General features: G+C 43.8%; 1 protein-coding gene across 9 annotated transcripts in view; it reads right to left on the bottom strand.

The window, feature by feature from the left end:
- The window catches only part of LOC119698592, a 277,473-nt gene that overhangs the window by 193,851 nt on the left and 63,978 nt on the right, over positions 1-19,644 (bottom strand). For 4 of the 9 annotated variants that reach the window (XM_038130666.1, XM_038130672.1, XM_038130673.1 and 1 more), the window contains exon 1: positions 5,901-6,219. The exons of 3 other annotated variants lie outside the window; for them this stretch is intronic. The gene's annotated coding sequence lies outside the window, so the exon portion shown is untranslated. Of the gene's footprint in view, positions 1-5,900; positions 6,220-6,460; positions 8,512-19,644 lie in introns of those variants that run through there. 2 more of the 9 variants (XM_038130668.1, XM_038130667.1) reach the window with 2 other exon arrangements.

Raw genomic sequence — 19,644 nt, 5'->3', positions numbered from 1 at the left:
AAAGAAAGCAGAAAGATTGCAAGATGAAGGGCTGCTCTCAGTCTACAGATGAATGATGGTTCTTGTAGGAGCTTATCATGAAATGCAGATGAATGGTAGATTCTGCCATTTTTAGTAAAAACTACTAAAGCAACAGGAAGGCTGGATTTGATGGAGGAGTTTTTTAAGTGAATAACTTCCTTGAGAATAAGAAAATGTTTCAGATTTCAGGTGTGGAAATCATCAAAATCCATGGATACTTCTGACAACAACCAGAGCCTAACTGGCTCTTTTAGCTCCTTTTTCCATGACTGGATCAGCAGAGGAGATCTTGGAATATCTACAGATCACACAACAGGGGGGCGGGGGAGGACTTTGACATAAGGACAATCAGGTATCAAAATGCAGTGGTAGCTTAGATAATCAGATTGAGCCATGGCAAAGCCATCTTAATGTCCCACAAACACTGTTTCAAGGCAATCTGTACTGTCAGGTACATCGCTTGTGAGCAGGAGCACGTATCCTGTGAGTTTTCACAGTCCAGTTCACCACCAGTAACTCATTAACTCAAATGCCTGCAACTGTCTGCCCGTGACATTATAGTCTGACCTTGGGAAAGCCACTCTCACCTGATTGTGTTAATCTATTAATTGCTCCCTGGCAGGTGCTGATCCTCCTTGTCTTTTTCTGAAATGGAGACATGGTGGATTCAGGCTTTACACAGCATTGTGCTTCAGATTCCCCATCAGAAAACTGGAGATAGTAACATTTACATACCTCAGCAGGTAGTTTGGATGCTTAATTAATCCTTTCAAAGCTTCTTAAAATATAGATAAGAAGTAAAAATAAAAATAATTTAAAAAAACTTTTAATATAATTTTCACTGTGTAATTAAAAAAGTACAAAAAGCTGTTTTTCCAAGCAATAAATAGCTATTTAAAAGAATTCAAAACTTATTAAACTACTCATTACTTTAAGACCTGATAAAAAAAGAAAGACCCTTTGAGTAGTTAATCTGACCTGATGTTTAATTAGAACAAATTCAAAGGCAACAACTCACTCATGATTAAAATAACATGATTTCTCCATTTCTTTTTATGAGTTCAGTCAAACTTCACATTTTGTAGTTAAAGCCTTTGAATACCTGGGACCCTGGGAAATACTGGCCTGTCAGCCTCACATCTGTGTTTGGGAAGATCATGGAACATAGCCCTCAAGAAGTTATGCTAAGGCACATGAAGGACAGGGAGGGAATTCAAGACAGTGCAGCTTCACCATGGGGAAGACCTGCCCGACCTTCTGTTATGGAGTGACTGCATCAGTGGGCAAGGGAAGAGCTACAGATGTTGTTTATCTCAACTTCTGTAAAGCCTTTGACATGGTCTCCCCCAACATCCTTCTCTCTGTATTGGACAGTTATGGATTCTCTGGGTAGACTGTTAGATGGTTAAGACAGTGGTAGGACACTCGGATTCAGAGGAGTGTGGTCATCCAGCTAGGAGGCCTGATGGACACCAGTGACAGCAGGAGCTGGGCAGCAGGAGAGGGAGGGGATTCTGTCCCTCTGCTCTGGTGAGACCCCACCTGCAGTGCTGCATCCAGCCCCGGGTTCCCCAGCACAGGAAGGACATGGACCTGTTGGAGCAAGTCCAGAGGAGGTCACCAAGTTGCTCAGACAGATGAAGCACCTCTAGTATGAGGAAAGACTGAAATTATTGGGATTGTTCAGCCTGGAGAAGAGAAAACCTCAGGATGACCTAATTGTGGCCTTCTAGTAGCCAAAAGGAGCCTACAAGAATGATGGAGAGGGGCTATTTAAAGGGGTATATAGTGACAGGACAAGGGAGAATGGCTTCAAATATAAAGAGAGTAGTTTAAGACTAGATACTAGGAAGAAATTCTTTACCATGAAGATAGTGAGGCACTGGAGAAGATTGCCTGGAAAATTTTATAGATGCTCCACCCCTGGAAGTGCACAAGACCAGGTTAGAGGGGGCTGTAAGCAACCTGATCTATTCCAAGTTGTTCCTGATGATGGCAGGCGGGTGGAACTTGATGATCTTCAAGGTCCCCTCCAATCCAAGCCATTCTTTGATTCTGTGACTCTGTGAATGCAATTTAACATGAGCCTGCTCAATGACAAAAGCTGCCTGCACCAGGAGCTGTAACTGAGACACAGCACTGCCAGCATTCCCTTACACTATGCAAGACATGATGTGCACCCCAGTAGGAGGTCATGGGGATGAACAGATCATTTGCTTGGTTAGTCAAAGTCACACAAACTGGCTCAACTGGAATCCAGAAAGACTTATGTATGCAAAGGGAAACAGTTACAGACTGTCTGCCCATGGGAAAGGCCATCATTCAGGTCCACACCCAAACTAAACATCAGCCCCATCCAACAAGCCTCGGCCATGGCACACACAAGGTCCTTTGTGCCAGGAAAGGTAAGAGGGGACATGTAGAGGAGCAGAAGGATGGAGGCCACAACCAGCAGCACCTACCCATCAATAGCAACAACTTACATGAGGTGTTTTTTGTTAATTATTAATGTTTGAATATGATTTAGCATCTTTAACAGTAACACTTCTGTAGGTATAGAGGCAGGACACAGTTAAGATAGAAAAGGCTTTGATAAAATTTTGGGTTTTATCACACACATACCAGCACAAGCTATGGCTCTGTAGGACTGTGACTAGGAGACAACATTGTAAACATTTAACTTTAAGAGAAAAGATGGCAGGTGACTGTTGTGGGAGTAATATTTAGCCTTGTAATGCCGTAATGCATTGGTCTGTGAGTATTTGCAAAGAGTATAAATGTTTTACTAATGTGTATCCTAAAAGATATATACAAGATCAAGCTGGTTTTCAGTGTATTTGTATTGTGAATTTGGAGTGTCCAGCAAGTTTGGTGATATTATAGTGCAACAGAACTCCAGATGTGGTGTTCACCAATAGACTAAGTCGATCAAAATCCAACATGAAGCAGCTAAGTGATGGTTATAACACCACAATGCCTACAACATTAATGCATAATGAAGTTCACTCAATTTCAGAAATATTGATGTTTCTCCTATAGGAGCAGTCAGTTTTGTCTACAATAACTTTTACACACCTTGGCAAAGAATTTCAAATCTGGATTTAACTTACCTAGCCTCGATTCACATTCAATGTAATCTTCCTACTGTCTCTCAGTGAGAGAAGTCATGACTGAGACAGGACATAGAATGGAGAGAACCTTCTCCTACTCCAGGAATCCATCTCATATAGTGCTGTTTCTCCAGCCAGGTAGCTGGATTACAGAATCTGTTTTGCTTTGGTTTTTAATCCATCATGTCTCAGCTCAGAATGCCCCATGAATGTCCAGCAGAGCATTGATAATATAGCTAGTAAGTGATTAAGGGATGCCTGTATGTGGAAATAAAACCCCAATCTTAGTTTCAGGGGGTGGGCACAGCAAAAGTCACCCTGGAACTTTTTAGCCATTTATACCAGGGCTAAAAAAAATACAAAAAAAACCTCCTGCTTTCTCCGATGAAGTTTTACATCTAGATTTCAAAGGTATAAAAAATTCCACAGGATTGTGGCACTGAATACTCATGGCCTATATATTTCCGATTAGCTATTATAATATATAAAAAATATTTTACTAATTTGACAGACTTTATTAGTACAGAGGTTAATTGCCTTTCTCTGACACATTTTCACTGCCTACATCTGTGTCACAACATTATTTGCTTCATTAGTTTTTAAAGTGGAATAGCTAAAACTCAGGTTATTGAAATAATATGACTGTGCTTCTGCACCACACTATTTGCTTGCAATTCAGCTGATGAATCACCTACATTTCAAGCAGAGCTGGCCTTGCATTTGGAGGAATGCCAAGAAAACAGGTCAGTGTTATCAGCTGTATGCACTGCTACCCTTTTTCATTTCCCTTGCCATCTTCCAAAAACAGTTCTTTCCTGCAAGAAGGTATTAAGAGTTAAGATGACAGCAGCTGAACTATTACTTTCTCTTTATTGGGAAGCTTTATTTCTTATTGCACTTATTTTTCAAGTTTGATTTGTGGTTTTAGCAAAACACAAGGTTTGGCTAGAAGTTCTGGTCTTTAGGCCATTACTCAGAGGAACACATTGGTGCTGACTGAATGATTAAGTAGGAAAAGGATTAGTTGACACACACCAGCACCTACTGAGCAAAGGACAAAACAGAAACATAGGTTTCCTGCTGTGAAAATGTTCCTGTCCCAATGGAACATCTCTATCTTGCAGCCTATGTCTGAAAATGTCAGAGGATGTGTCTGAAGTGCTGATGTGATAGTCAGTGTGATACTGGCCCACCACAGCAAATTATGAGAGCCATGACTGCCCATGACCATGACTGCCCCAAGCAGCCAACAATCCAATTAAGGCAGTAAGAGAAAGCAGACATACAGAGAGCATAAGAAAAGATGAAACAATATGGGCATAACACTGCTTTTTTTTTTTGCTTTTTTTTTTTTTTTTTTGGTTTTTTAATACCAATGCTTGATCAGGAAGTACAGAATGAAATAAGAGATATTGAGTGTGCTATCCCAGGAGTCTCTTCCTGCCCTCTGTTCCCATGTCAGATGAAGGCAAGAGTCACGTGCAGCACAGCTGCTGCCCAACTGAGTCTGTGTCTTACAAAAGGGATCGCTCTCACGCTGTGGATGAATGTGTGAGTCAGCCAGAGCATGTCCTTTCACTTTCTGTCCTAAATGTGCCTCTGTACACAGTTCACAACCTAACTCAGACACACATTCATTTGGTATCAAGTCCCACAAAAAATCAGCCTTCACCACTGATGATAAAATGCCTTTAAGCACTCCTAACTTTGCCCCCTTCATTGTCATAGCCCACCTTCCTCCAATAATTTCTTCTCTCCTTTCTCTTCCTCACTGAGTTCCCTGTTTAACCTAAGAAGGATTCTAGGAACATTTCCTGACCTTTTGTGCCTTCAGTAATGTGAGAGTACAGAAGAAAAACATCTGGAGGAAAGCCCAGATGTAACAGCCTCAAAAAGGTGCCTCCAGACCATGCTTGGGGCTTTTCCCTGTATGGCTCATGGACGGGCGCAGTGTCAGCTCTGTGCTGGTCTGCTCACCACAGGCTCCAGCCCTGGGCCAGCATATGGAAGGAAAGCCAGCTAAGAGGGGACAAGTCCCCTCACTCCACACCCACTCTGCACAGACTCAGCTCACTCCAGAGCAATCAGCATGGATGCAGCAAACCCATCCCAGACTGACTTTACCCCTAACAGCATGGATGTGAGCTAGTCTGCAATAACTTGCTGACCAGACAAGGCTTATTCTCTGCTGCTGGTCACAGGGGTGATATGAGCAACACAGAAATGCCACAAGCCAGGATGTCAGTGGTCTCATCCCAACATACGCCGCAGCTTGCATGGCAACCCTGAGCTGGTTTGTACAAGCTTACTGTGGCACAGGCTAGGAGAATCCCAAGAGAGCAGCAAGGAGCTCACTGCAATCACCTGCCCAGCTTTGTTCCCAATTCTCAGCAGCTGAAACACAACTACACATTGCTAGGGCTACGCTGGGTTTGATACCCAGCTCAGTGCTACGTTGAGCACAGCTAAAAGTGCGCCTCCAGATTACAGGAGAAAGCCAGCCCAAGCTGCCTTTCAACAGCAGCTGCTCTACATGCAGCTATTCCCCTGCACATCCCTTCCTCCCCCTTCCACTCACTGCAGAACAAAATCACTGAGTACAGTGCACATGGGCAAGAAACATAATTATACACACACACACACACACACACTATCTTGAGCCCTTCATAATTACATTTTAAATTGGTTTACTCAGAATCCTTTCAGCTAATCATTTTCACCCAACTCTAATCAACTCTAAGCACTAAAATAAATATACGGCATCTTTACCTGGTGCAGCCCCTCTCTTCTGCCTTAAGCCCTCACACTCCAGTTTGCTGGGCATTGGGAATTTGGATTTGACCAGTTTTAGGTTCAACTTTCATTATGAGCAAGCACTATGCTTTCATTCTAAGCCACCAAAATGCACTGGCAAAATTCACACGTGCAAACCAGTGGCTGCTTCCGTCTCTGTGGAATCCCACAAATATTTTCTTCACTTTCAGTTCCCGTGCCTCTGGATAGCTCATAAATGTATGGCTGAAATAGAGTGCAAAAACTCCATCCAAACAGATGCCTGATTCTCATTCAAAATCAATAACTGGATTACTTTCCCTTACAACTGAATCTGAACCAAAGAAGCCCAGTCTGCATCAAGGGAAGCAGTTCACAGCTTCTTACTTGCTATGCAAAAGTTCTTACACACACAACTGTAAAATCTGCATTTTCATGAGCAAGTCAGCATTTCTTTGAGCAGTCTCTGGCCTACACTTGCCTGCCTGCAGCTTGCATACACAGTTTAGGAAAGAAGGCTCAAAAATTCAACCCCAAGTATCTTCAATTTAACTCACCAGAGCTCTGTGTACTTCCCGTATGTTTCTAGCTGTTTTTCATGACATGACCACTTTCCCTCTCCTTTACCTTCTTGCCTAAGTCCTGTGTTGGAGCCAGGCAGCTGGTGTAAAACCTTGAGAACTGTGAAGGAGAAGGGCAGTCATTTTCCCTCAGTTCATACACATCCTTACTAACTCTCAGCAGCACAGCAGTGTGAATCTAGCTCTCAGCAATGCTTTAATAGCAAAGCTGAAGGTGTGAAGCTTCATTACTTTTAAAATATACTACACGGTTCTGCATATTCCCTGGTATACATTGTGCTCCATCTTAAAGCATGGAGTGCTGCTTTCCAGCCACCCAGCTTTATTCTTACTTTATTCTTTCCCAGAACTCTGTAAGACTGCCTACTATTTTTAGCTTCTCTTTGTGGGTGGTGAGAGAGAAACCAAGAGGTTAACTGCTTTGTTTGATGGCTGGGCATGGGCACCATCATCTACCCCCACAGGGCTGCCAAGGTCTAAACCCAGCAGGAGTGTCCAGGTCCTTAATGGCAGTTTCTGAGGTTTTCACTGGTCTGGGGGAGGTGGGAGGAGAGGTGGATTGCCATCCTGCAGAGACAGAAAAACATGTCAGTATTTTAATCACTGGACAGAAAAACAAGTAAGGAGGAAATTAAGTTTCCAAAATACCTTTTTTTTTTTTTTTTTTAATCCACATCATGAGTCGCCTCACCTGCTACCAGCTGGCTCACAGGGATTATTTGCCCTTGGGCTTTGCCTTCTCTTGCCACATGCCCTCCTCAAAGCAGCTGTGACCACATCACGCTCCTCTCAGCACTGACTCATTCCCTGCCTCTCCACAGGACCTGAGCAAGCTATTTGCCCTCAGTCAACGCTTGTTTATGGGTTCTGATACAAAAGACAAGTGTTCATGTGGCATTCTGTATCTAGGAAAATGTCATGCTTCATACATTCAGTTATCAACCACTATGCCAAGTGCTTTATGTTATCTACAAAAAGCAGACTTCAGAGGGAAATGAACTACGGCAAATCAAAGTCTATTACTGGGAAAGACAGGAGAGTTGTAAGCCAGGCTTGCAGCATTCTTCCAGCTGCATAACTTTCTAAATAACTTTACCCAGCTGAAGAGTCAATAAATGGTCACCCAATTGCAATCAAAAATAACAACTCATGTACTGTTACCCAGAGGGGCTTTTCTAAGCCCCCAGGGCACAACTGCAGCACTCAGCAGCACACTAGGTCAGAGACAGCAACAAGAAGGGTGAAAAATGTCTCACACCTCCCCAGCAGCTGGGAGGGAAGCAATGAGAAAGACCCACTCATCCCACCAGTGTCGCCAGAGGCCACTGCCACCCACTTCCAAACTCAAAGTAGGGCAGTACTTGGGCTGCCTACCCTCCTACCCCCACGGCCAGTACTGAGTGCTGCTGCACATGGCTTCCCAGCAGGACAGGGTGGTGATGTGCACAGCCTCAGCCCTGATGCAGCGAGTTCATTTCTCCCCACTGCTCTGTCCATCTGCCCTCCGGGATACACACTGCAGCAGTGGATGGACCAAAGCACTCCCTACCTGCAGAAATTCCCTACTCTCTGCAGTCTCAAGTTCTGCAACAGGTTTGAGCCCTGCATGAGGGGCAGAGGGCAACCAGCCCATCCACCAGCTAGATCTGTAGCCAAGTCCATAGTCACCACTCAAAATATAACCCAGATATTTTCATCGTAGTCTAAACCAGTTCAGTACTGATTCACAGGAATGAAACAAATGGGATTCTTTTTTTCTGATCTTGATTCTCAAAGACTGAGAGTCACTGAATAAAAGATGGCTTTGAAACATGACAGCTTTTGTGGAATTTGAGAGAAGGGATATGAAATTCAGAAATTAAACCTTAACCCAATCTTTATAGCTGCTCATTTGTATAGGGTCAAGACAAAATCAGGAGCCCACATTCATAAAAACTTTGGTAGTTTGGACATTGGACTTGCATCTGGATCTGTCAGCGTGGGTGTACATATATCAGCAGTGAGGAAATTACCCTAGGAAATTAAAGGCACCAACACACAAATCTGCAGCCAGTAAGAACAATAAAGAGGAACTGTTTAAGTTTATCAGGAACAAACAAAATCCTAACAATGGGATAGCTCCACAGCTAGATAGGAATCTCAAAAGTGTCAGTCATGATTCATAGAAGAAGAAATATTCAATAAATATTTCAGGTTTGTATTTGGAAACTAGTAGGATGATGTATTCTTATCTCATAGTGATAAGGAAACACTTTCTATTCCATCAGTTACTTAGGGGAAAGTTAAACAGCCATTATCAAAACTGAACATTTTTCAGTCAGCAGCACTTGGTAAGTTGCACCTCAGCATACTAAAGAAATGTGCCAAAGAGTTTTCCAAAATGTTTGTGTTGATTTTTCACACATCTGGGACCACTGGAGAGCTTCCAGAAGACTGGCAAAAAGCTCATGAGGCATTACTATTTACAGAGGGCACAAAAAGCAGGTTGGGCAACTGTAGGCTGACTAGCCTAACAATGATCCACAAGTCAAGCAGATTGATGTGAAGGATTAGTGAGAGAACACTCTTTGCATGACTGATGCTACCCAGTGTAGCTCCTGGCCTGGAGATGACACAACTCAGCAAGTCCCCTCTGCCTCCATGTCTCATTTGCCTTGCCCCTCATTTGCCATCGCACTCAGATGGGCACTTGTGGGTCAGAGTTGAAAAAGGCTTAAAAGATAGCAGTGTAATTAATAGTCATCAGCATGTCTTCATGGAAAAGTCTTGTCAAACGAGCTCAGTGTTGCTTTTTAGTGAAATTACCAGTTTAGCTGATAAAGATAGCTATGTCTATGTCATGGGTTTCAACATCTGTGAGGCATTTAACTCAGTCCCACATGGCATCCTGATTAAAATAATTAGCATTATCCAGAATTAATGTACCTCTTATTAAATCGTTTAAAAGCTGGTGAGCCAAAAGTGAGCCAAAGGCAATTCTAACTGAATCATTCCCATCTTCAGAAGATGCTTAATGGGATCCCCCAGAAACCTCTTACCCCAGTGCTGCTCACTATCCTTAGCAATTATTTGAAGAAAATGAAAAAATGTTGCTATTAAAACATAGATTTCATTTCAAAACTGCTCAAATAGTAAATGATGGAGAGAAAAACAGGTATATTGGCAGATGTACATCATGGGGTTTAGTGGATTCACTGACACACAAATTTTAATAAGCAAATGCACCAACGCACCACTGCCTTAAAATCTACAACTCACTCAATCCATGGCAGGAGCCCCGCAGCAGGAACAGAAAGTCCTAATGGGTAATTTCTATCTTAGCATTCTGTGGTGCTCAGCTGGACTGGATTTTTCCTAGGCATGTATACTAAATTTACCAGGAGAGAAGACAGCAACAGTGCTGGACATTGAACCCAGAGTATTCACACTGGCTCTAGGACAGTGAGACAAACCTCTCAGGAATCCTCAATGTATTGCTGAGATTGTCAGGCTCCTTCAAAAGGCGTTTCAGAACAAAAACAGCCTCCTCACCCCCAGCTGTCATCATTAGGTGTCAGAATTAATGTTGAAAGGGAAAGGATGGACACAATCCCTCCTACCACTTTGCAGGAAGACATCTCTGCCTTCTTCTCATTTGAGACACTGTTGTGAGCATTCAGTCTCTCAGAAGCTCAGCAGTGAATTCCACTGTGTGAGCCAAATTTCTTCTTCCCCTTGATTTTCCACGTGATCTGCCTTTGGCCCAAGCACTCCTTTTTCCAGGTGTGTAGTTAGGCTGCATGGCTGCATGGGACATGGACACGGCTTTATCCATGCCTTCCACGTGCCTAATCTTACAGAACCTGCTACTGATGGTGTGCATCTGAGCTTAGCAAAATGCAAACAACAAATCTCAGGAATTCCTACACTGTCCCATACCCCAGTATAAGGATATATTACATGCTGACTCATAAACCTCATAAAGGTTTAAAGCTATTTTTTCTTTTTTTTTTTTTAAAAAAAAGAAAATTATTTGGGCAAGTCTTTGAGTTCTTCTCCTTTTGCTGCTTCAAAGCCATTCTTTTAGCCAATTTCTGATTTACTGAATATTCATCTCCTTTGGGGCTCACTCGGGTGCTCCTGGGAAGGGAGCTGCCACACAGGGGAAGTCAGGGCGGAAGGGTGGAGAACAAGCCCTCAGTTAATAGCCCTGAGCGCCAGTGACTTGGTTCCTTCAGAACAGGTGCTTCCCAACATAGCCCCAAAAGTAAACCTAAACCTGCTGGACTGGAGACTGGAGCAAGAGAAGCAAGGGACGCGTCCATGAATAAGTGACCCTCTCTGCACCCTGCTGTGGCTACGGGGACACCTCCAAACTCAGCTCAGTACATGACCACAGTGCCATCAGCTCAGTCCCAGCTTGGATAACAAGCCATTTTCCAAAAGGCTTAGGCAGAGGAATTATGTTCCTGTAAAACATCAAATTCTGGGTCCAGAGCAGGGGCTTGTGCCCTCAGCTGCTTTAACATCTCTGTGGGACAACTTGGCAAAGGAGGTAAGAAAAGTACCAAATTCTGGGCTTGTGGGCTGATGAAATTAGTTATAATTTTTGCTAGGTTTTGCTAGCTAATTGTGCTTTCAAAGCCTAATGCTGCAACAACGCTAGAACAGAGATAAAACTGATACCGCCTGATAAATACAAGGTGTTTTTCTTAAGAGTGGCATTCTTTAATTGCCATGACACTACATACAAAGAAATCCTCTACACAAAACTCTAGAGCAGCCTTTGCAGAGCCTCCATCCAAGAAATAATGCAGCACAAGGCTCAGCAAGCTCACCATTGCCTGTGTGCCTGGCAGAACTGACTAAAAGACCAGTAGCAGCTGGCAGGAAATGGGTAAGAAAGCTGACCACAGATAAACTGTAGGATGCTGAAGAGTAGCAGAAGATATACTCTGGGAGAGGAAGCCAAGTTGTCAGGTCACACCGTAGTCTAGTGCATACAGTACATACAGTCTGCTATTGAAGTATGCGGCCACCAGATAATGGTCAGGGACACAGCTGTCAGGCAACGATGAAGTAACTCCAAGGAGCCTGAAGCAGAGTGTGGTACAGCTGCGGATGTTTCTGTTGAGCAGGATAAAGCCTGCCTGTCTCAAGGGTACCATAGCAAATGCAGCGTCATGTGAGCAGTACTAAATAATTAGGTTCACAATGCTTATTTAAATCAGCATTGATTGAAACAGGATACCAGCGAAAGTTCCTCAGAGCCAGGGCTGATCCAAGCTTACATGGGAGCACACAAACTCTGCATAGCCTAAATAAAACAACGTTCATGTTTCATACTCATTTTACAGGTAATGCTCCAGGCAGCGTCAGGGAGGGTTTTGACTCTGCGCTGCAGATTTGGGAAGGCAGTGTCTGTGCGGAGGCTGGGTGGGGGATTTACCTCCACTTCAGCAGGAGCAGGACAGGGCCTCAGGTATCATTTAACATTGAAGGCTGTGCCCAGGCTGAGTGCTGGTGTATCTGCTGTGGAGATACTGAACTTTATTCATTATATGATGAAGGTAATTATGGGTCATTAACCTGCTGGGTGGGAAACAGTGCACATGCTGAGGGGATCCAGGAGAAATGTGATGACAGAGCAGGGCATGTTTTGCTGGTTTTGCCAAACAGCCAGAAAGCAGCTGCTGGATCATAAAGGGATCAAAGAGCAGGAGTTTAAAATACATCAAGTAATGGTTTATAAACGCTGGTTCTTAGTCATGCTGCTCTCTGGGAGGCTTTTTCAGATGATCCACTGGCTGAAACTTCGTTTCAGGCTCATGAAGCTCCTAAGGTAAAGGAAAAGAGCCTAATCCAGACCCACAGATGTGTGTTTAACAACAGTTGCTCAGTGAGCGAAAGCAGGACCCTGACAGGCAACACCAGCTTTTAGACAGCTCTAGGAGACACCTCTGCTCACCCCCGGTGCCCGAAGGAAGAATTAACTATGCTCCAGCTGTGCAGAGATGTTTCAGCACAGGGAGAGCCGCTGCGGAGGCGAGAGGTGAGGGGGGAGCTACGAGCCTGATGGTCAGCCAGGGGCAAAAATTGCCCTTCAGCCTGGAAGCAAAGGCAAGATGGGCAAGCTGCTGTGTGCGGACTGATCACTTCATCCTTCTCACCCTTCAGAACAAAAGGAACTGGCGCACTAACTGAGCTGACATTTGCTTTCGTGGTGGTTTTTTTTTTCTTAAATTCCATGCATTCTCTAAATAATGGGAACAACAGGGCTTTGCACCTGGGAAGGCCGTTGTGCATTTCTCTCCGATAGGCAGGATATCAGGGTTAGCTAAATATGAGTTCAGCTGCGGGACTGACTCACTGCTTGTTCCTGGAACTGTCTGAAGGAGGGGAGGATGCTGTGGGCAGGCTCTAACTGTATCATCTGGGTTAGGGCCGGTAGCAGATGGTCCTAAAAACATACTTCCATGTGGGTTTAAAATAGCACAGCACCCACAATCAGCTGAATGGGGAAATGTGAAAAAGGCTTGTCACACAAGGAATGCTGCTGTGAAGATCTGCAGTCAGGAGGGGATCCAAAGTTTCACACAGCACAGAAGTGCCCAAGGCTGTCTCCTCGCACACATTGCCTCACACCACGGCCATGTCCTACCAGCCCTGGCAGGGGGATTCTGGCCTTCCTATCATATTTCATGCAAGCGAATAAACTTTTTCCCCCCCCACCGCAAAATAACATGAGGAAACTTTCTCTTACAGCAGCTTTTCTAGTTAAGCAGCACTCCCTGTCCACTACATAAGCTGAAGCCCGAGAAACTGCACAGGAAAAAACCAAAAGAATCGCTTGTCCTTTGTGAGTCAACCTACTGTAGTGCTGGTCAGCAGCGACAGCCCTAAATACTCAGAGTCTATAGTTACATACTGCTGGCTGCTCTGATGCCACACACGGAGTAAAAGAGGTGGTGACAGGGGAGGAATTGGCAGACGGCTCTGAGGCGTCGAGCAGGCGGCTCTCCCGAAGAGGCAGCTGAACTAGCTCAGGGTCAGCACGGAGCAGCCCAGGAAGCCTCGGAAAGATGCCCCAGCACAAGCCTTGGGTGAGTGTCCACACCACGGTGCAGCCCAAGGAGAGCCCGGCTGGCCGTGGGAGGCACAGCAGCGCGGGCAGCACCCGGGGCTGACCCCGCCTTGCCCCAGCCCACCCGAGGCGGCCCTCATGCAGCCAGCAGCGGCTGTCCGCACCTCAGAGCTGCACATTTCCTCAGCTCCCTCTGCAACCAGCACAGAGAGCCTTCCCCGCACACCTCCTGGGACTCTGCCAGCTGATGTCTTCTACTTGAAGAGTGATGGGGTGACTTGCTTCTCAATGCTCAGGTTAACTCCCAAAACTCCCTGTGCCTGAGCGAGTGGGATGAAGTGCAAACTGAGGAACTGCATTTCTGTTGTGTGACTCTGACTTTCTTAGGCTGATGGGTACAGAGATGCTGCGGAGAAAAGAACACCCTTCCATTTCCCCAGCCCTCCCCCTGTCCTCCCTGATGTAAGGGCTGTTATTGACAAAATAACCTGATTCCTCTTCATTCCTCCATATTTGTGTCTCAGTAGGTATGCAAATACACCAGCAAAGGTCTCTTGCTCCTTCCCCTCTCCCCCACCTCCTGCCTTTTTGCCAAGCAAGCACCAGGAGCAATCTGGCCTGTAACCTTTAGAGGAAGAGAAATATCACAGGCACATCTGTTTTTACAGCTAATTTGCCATAGTTTTTGAAACGGGCAGAAGTAGCACAAATGAACAAAAAGAGTTCCCTGAGAAGCCCTGGCCACTGTGGGGGCCTGGCTCTAGCTCCTAGAGCAGTTCATGGCACATCCCACTGACACCAGAAAAACACATCAAGGTTTGCTTGTGATTGCACCAACTCCTGGTGGAAGCACGTCCAGCCCCCTTTGCTCCACTGGAACTTGCATGTGTACACAGCAGCGCATTTGGTCCTCCATTTGAAACACATTTCAAAAGCAAAGATTTTCCTAGGCATTACCCCAGTCCTAAAAAGTAAACACTTGGTGTCTACACCTTGCACTTAGTTTTCAACATCTCCTGTAAACTGCTTTTAGCACTACAAGAAAGCATTTCAGAATGCATTTTTAAAAAATATTTTCTGTGTTTCACTTGACTGGGTTTTTATCAGCACAGAACTATTAGTACAGCACTGGGTTGTTATGCACTTAGCCAATACAATAAAGGCTGTAACAAGAGATGTTTTAGATGAACATTATTTATTACTGCCAATAGTTGCAGAGAAAGTGCTCATTTGGGCAGAGTGGGCTGAGGGGAGGAAGAAGGGCTGTTCTGGTTTTTGCTGCAGCCCTCACTCATTATTTTTTCCAGAAAGCATTAAGCTTCCCGCCTGCACTTGCAGTTCACATCCCACAATTTTATCTAGGCTGAGCAATTTTAAGAGATTGGAAAGCTATTTGAGTTCACACAGGGTTGCCCTTTTCACCCATGTCTTCACATTTTGGTTCTCGCCAGCAGCAGTAAAGGAGCTTCCCTCCACATTCATCTCTACCTGGCCCTATGAAACAGACACAGTCATGCAGAAATGGTCACTTCTTCTGTTTGAACTGGAGTTGCACAAATTGGGCAGGGCACTTTCTAGATGTAGAAAAAGACACAAAGGCACAGTCTCAAAATATCTGAATAGCACTACTGTTTCTGCCTCCAAGTACACACAGAAGAAATTCTCCAGAATCAATAAGATAATCTTTTTCCTTATTGCTTATGCAAACTACATGCCCCTTTAACGGGAAATTATCACTTCCCCAGGATCCTGCTTAGTTTTACTGCCTCTCCATCTCTCCCCAAGAATTCAAGATACAATAGTGAAATAGTGAGCCTAACATATGCTGCAGTCTGAGTACATAATATTTTGCAATAAATATAAATTTTATATATATATATAAACAGAAAGAGAATGACTGTGGGAAAGAACAACCCTACCTACTTCCCATTCATGTTATGCAAACACCTTTCACATGTGTCTCTGCTCACTGAATGCAAACAGTGAGTATGCATACAGCTATGCCCACAAAGCACACATTCCTCATTAAAACCCATGCAATACATTTGTATCTGATTGACTTTTAAATCCTTCATCTTCCCACAGCTACATCTTCCCCAAATCTAGTGGTCCAAATCCTGTTCACTTCTTCAGGCAGTCTGTTACAGTCAGGGTCTTCTGCCTCCATTAGTGGAAAGCATCCTCCCATCCCTGGGAATGTTACTGGCTTGAACACCAGGACTGGTCACATCCAGTTTTACACCATCAGCAACAAGGTGAAAAGGTGATACGTGGAGTTTGGTATAGTGCAAGGGGAAGAGACTGTGCCTTCCCACAAGGCAATATTTTTATGGAAAATTAAGGCACACAAGGACATTAACATGCTTCATTTTCACACAGGGAAAAGTTTTTCTCAGATTATTTTTAGAAAGATTTACTGGTTTTAATTTTGGTAGTTGGATCCTAAAAAAGGAAGCATGGCACATGGCCTCTTTAAAAGTTGCAAAACCCACTCTCAATAAAATTTAATATGCCCTGACTTGGCTTTCCTTTAATGTGCACTGTGTGAAGTACAGTGGTATAACATTTTTAGCATCAATCATTTCAGCACACTTCTGAGTAATGTGACTACCTCACACCTCTGCAGATAGGACATTTATTCAACAGTGCCACTTATTTTCTCTGCACTGTGTGAGAGTAGAGACTCACAAACATGTGTTCACTGGCAGCTTTTCCTTGTTCTCCAACATTACTGACCAGTGGAGGAGTCACTGAGTGCACGGAGATCAAGAGAACTGTGCTGACACAAACTCACTTCAGCAGACCAGATTGTCATCCTAGCAAAACAGGAGCTCTGGTGAGTCCATGGTACCATGTTCTCTGGGTCAGCACTGTTGTGTCTGTGGGTATGTCTAGGTAAATTTCCCATCCACTTATCCTTGATGGAATCAAAGTGGCCAAATCTGCTGCTGCAGTGAACTGATGGAGTCCTGTGTAATTTGACAGAGCTGTAAGAGATTACACCCACTGGATGGTTGGCTCCAGGAAAGAATTTTGCTGCCATTGTTATTATGTGAAAGCAGCACTACTATAGATTGTATTATTTATTGCATATTTATGTCACTGGTGCAGTCAGGAAAGTGCAGCATAAAATGAGGAGGAGCAGGGCCAGTTAGCTCACCAAGTTCAGTCCCTCCAAAATCATATAAATAGCTGTTCTGCCCAGAATGGCCTGTAAACACTGAACATTTTCGCTGTCACACACACACCCCTATGCCCCACCTCAAATAGATAAAACATGTAGTGTACCACAGGGAGCATGAGACATGAAAGTGTCCATGTTCTGGACCCCAGAAGTAACAGAGAATTTCCTCCCATCCCCTAGAGGAGTCCATTCAGGTACCACCATATATCTTGGATGCCACAAGGAGCTTTGGCTTTGTGAAGTTAAAATGTGCACAACAGAGGAATGCACATTAGGGCTGATTATTTATTCAAGTAGATACTGATAGGTAACATTTTGGCTAATAACATAGACTTCCTTGAACTGCAAACCAAATTTTCTACAAAATGGGTTAAATACCAAGATGGTACAGAAGAGAACTTCAGGAAGAAGCCCTTGTTAGTCAGTATGTCCCTTGTTAGTCTTGTTAGTCAGCATGTCATGTCAAAACACATAAATAAGACCATATTACCCACAGGCAAAGCTATAAAGTAGCAAAGTGAAAACTACTGCTGATTTAAAGCAAGAATCCCCATCTTCCTAAAGCTAGTTTTTCTCTAGGAAACACTTCCCATAAAACACAGAGACTCAGCACATTTGGGTTTTTAACAGGGACAATCAGATCAGTTCAGATTTGAACCTCTTGTGTGAGATATTCACTAAGATTTTCAAAGGAACAGGTTGATTTGAAAACAGAATTAAACACTTCATATGTAATGATCCAGTTATCACCTAAGACTGATTTTCAAAAATTGGATATGAACTGGCCACAGGACATGGTTAAAAGGAAGTTCATAGAAAGACAGCACGTGAAATCTACAGCCAAAATACATATGGCCTAATTTAAAAACAGGATTAAAGGAAATTCACAAAGTCATTTTGCTGCCAGATGTAATTAGTATGTTTAATATGTGAGATCACCTGAATCTACTTCTACTTGTTTTGTGTCCCATTAGGAGTTTCACAGGAGCAGTAATATGATTGAATGGCCCCTGTGAGGGATGAAGCTTAAGCTGCTTTGAAACAAATTGAATTAATTTGAAATGATTCTTTCCAGGTATGACATTCTTGGAAACAGATGTGGGGATAAGAAGGGAGGGCATCAAAAGTCCAGATACATAGACCTAAAGCTGTACCCACCTTTTTGTATAAACATCGGCACCTTTTTAAATATTTCCAGAAATATTTTAATGCTTGAAAGCCTGTTCACATAAGATCACACTGATGATACTCCACAGAATTAGGTTACCATTCGCGATACTACAGTGACAAGGGTCGTCACAGAAATTTTCCATCTCTATCACTTCTCTAAAATGTGAAAGTTGTGGGGATTGGAGCATGCAACCTTTTTTTGTAGTATGTTAAAAGAGTAAATTTATACCCAGACATTTCATGGTGAGTGAAACAGGCCCGATTCCAGTTCACTGGCTGAGACAAGGCCATCATGGAGGAAAGGGAGCCTTATTTTGAGTGGCATTCACAGCCTTTCCACTAGATTTCACTATTCTTGATTGATTTTACATGGAAGTCACTCAGGGGTTTAGAGTGCTGAGTAGCAGTGAGAACTCCTAAATAGGATAGAGCAGATTTATACTGTTTCCCAAACAAATGGTATCATAAATGCTTTAAATAGTACAGTTACACAGCTAAAATACTATATACCAGCAGAGGAGGTGGAGGTAAGGGCAATAAGGATAGTATCAGAAGAAAAAATGTTCTGAGACTCAGAACATCTTAAATTTACACCCAACTCTGTAAGCTACAAGTGCTCAGCTCGCCTGAAAACAAGCCCATGCATATGCATTCTCATTTTAACCTACAAAAACATTTCAAAATCCAGGCCCTGATCTGGCAAGATGCTGAATGTTTTCCCTTTTCATCAGACAAGCCTCTAAAAGAGATACTGAAGCATGCATACTGTAGGAGCCGAAGCGCAGCCACAAAGGCTAATTTACCCAGCCAAAAAGCAGTCATTGCTGCCACTGCTATGCAGACATACCCACTGCCTTCAGCAAAACTTTAGTGAAGACTGAGGGCACTTGTCACTTTACAGGGAGCACTCAGTGTCTTCCAGGCTCACATTGGGTCTACATATGGATGAGCCGAATATTTTTCACTACAAACACTCTTCCCCTTCCAGGCCTCCTTCGCTTTCAGTTCTGAAGGGTGAATTCATTGAAAACATCTGCACTACTAGAAACATTCTGTGCTTTTTCCAAACCTCATCCCCATGGTGGCTCTGTAGTAATGGAGAATACACAGAGCTGCATAACACAAGCCTGCAAGCAATGAACTGCTGTAGGGAGAGGATAACAAATGCTGAACCTTTGCCTCCAGTACCTAGTCTCTACCTGGGCTCTGCTCACCTTCTGCCTTCTGCCATACAGCCAGAAGGTTTCCCCCTCTGCCATACAGCCAAACGGCTTCCACTGCAACTGGCACACGCCACCACACCACTCTTACCTCTGCCATACGGAGCACAGCTTAAACAAATCCTGCTTAGCACTGTGTCATGTTACCTTCAGCACACCTAGGAGATGCTGCATGCTTCCCTTGGTATCAAGGCCAGTTCTGGAATTGGTTTTTGGATATTTTACATCATTGCTATCCTTCTTTTATCATTTTTCCCGATTTTCTTTAACTTTTCAGACTTGCAGCGCTAAAGAAAGGGCTTTGTAAGCGTGTCACAACAGCACAGTAGAGGCATAATTGGGCTGATCTGTGTCATTCACAAGCAGCAGCAATGAACTGGGCTAAGACTGCAAGAGCATGTTTATGGCAGCAAACTTTAATGAGCCACATGAAATCTTCCAACAAGAGAAAGGAAAATATGTATTTTTGTTTGGGGAATAAGGGATGTGGACCAGCCTTCAGCAGGCCTAACAGGAAGGCATG

The sequence above is a fragment of the Motacilla alba genome, chromosome 3 (genome assembly GCF_015832195.1).
Source record: "Motacilla alba alba isolate MOTALB_02 chromosome 3, Motacilla_alba_V1.0_pri, whole genome shotgun sequence".
In the NCBI taxonomy this organism is placed as follows: Eukaryota; Metazoa; Chordata; class Aves; order Passeriformes; family Motacillidae; genus Motacilla; species Motacilla alba.
The sequence above is the reverse complement of the archived record's forward strand: the minus strand, read 5'-3'. Positions and strand labels throughout refer to the sequence as shown.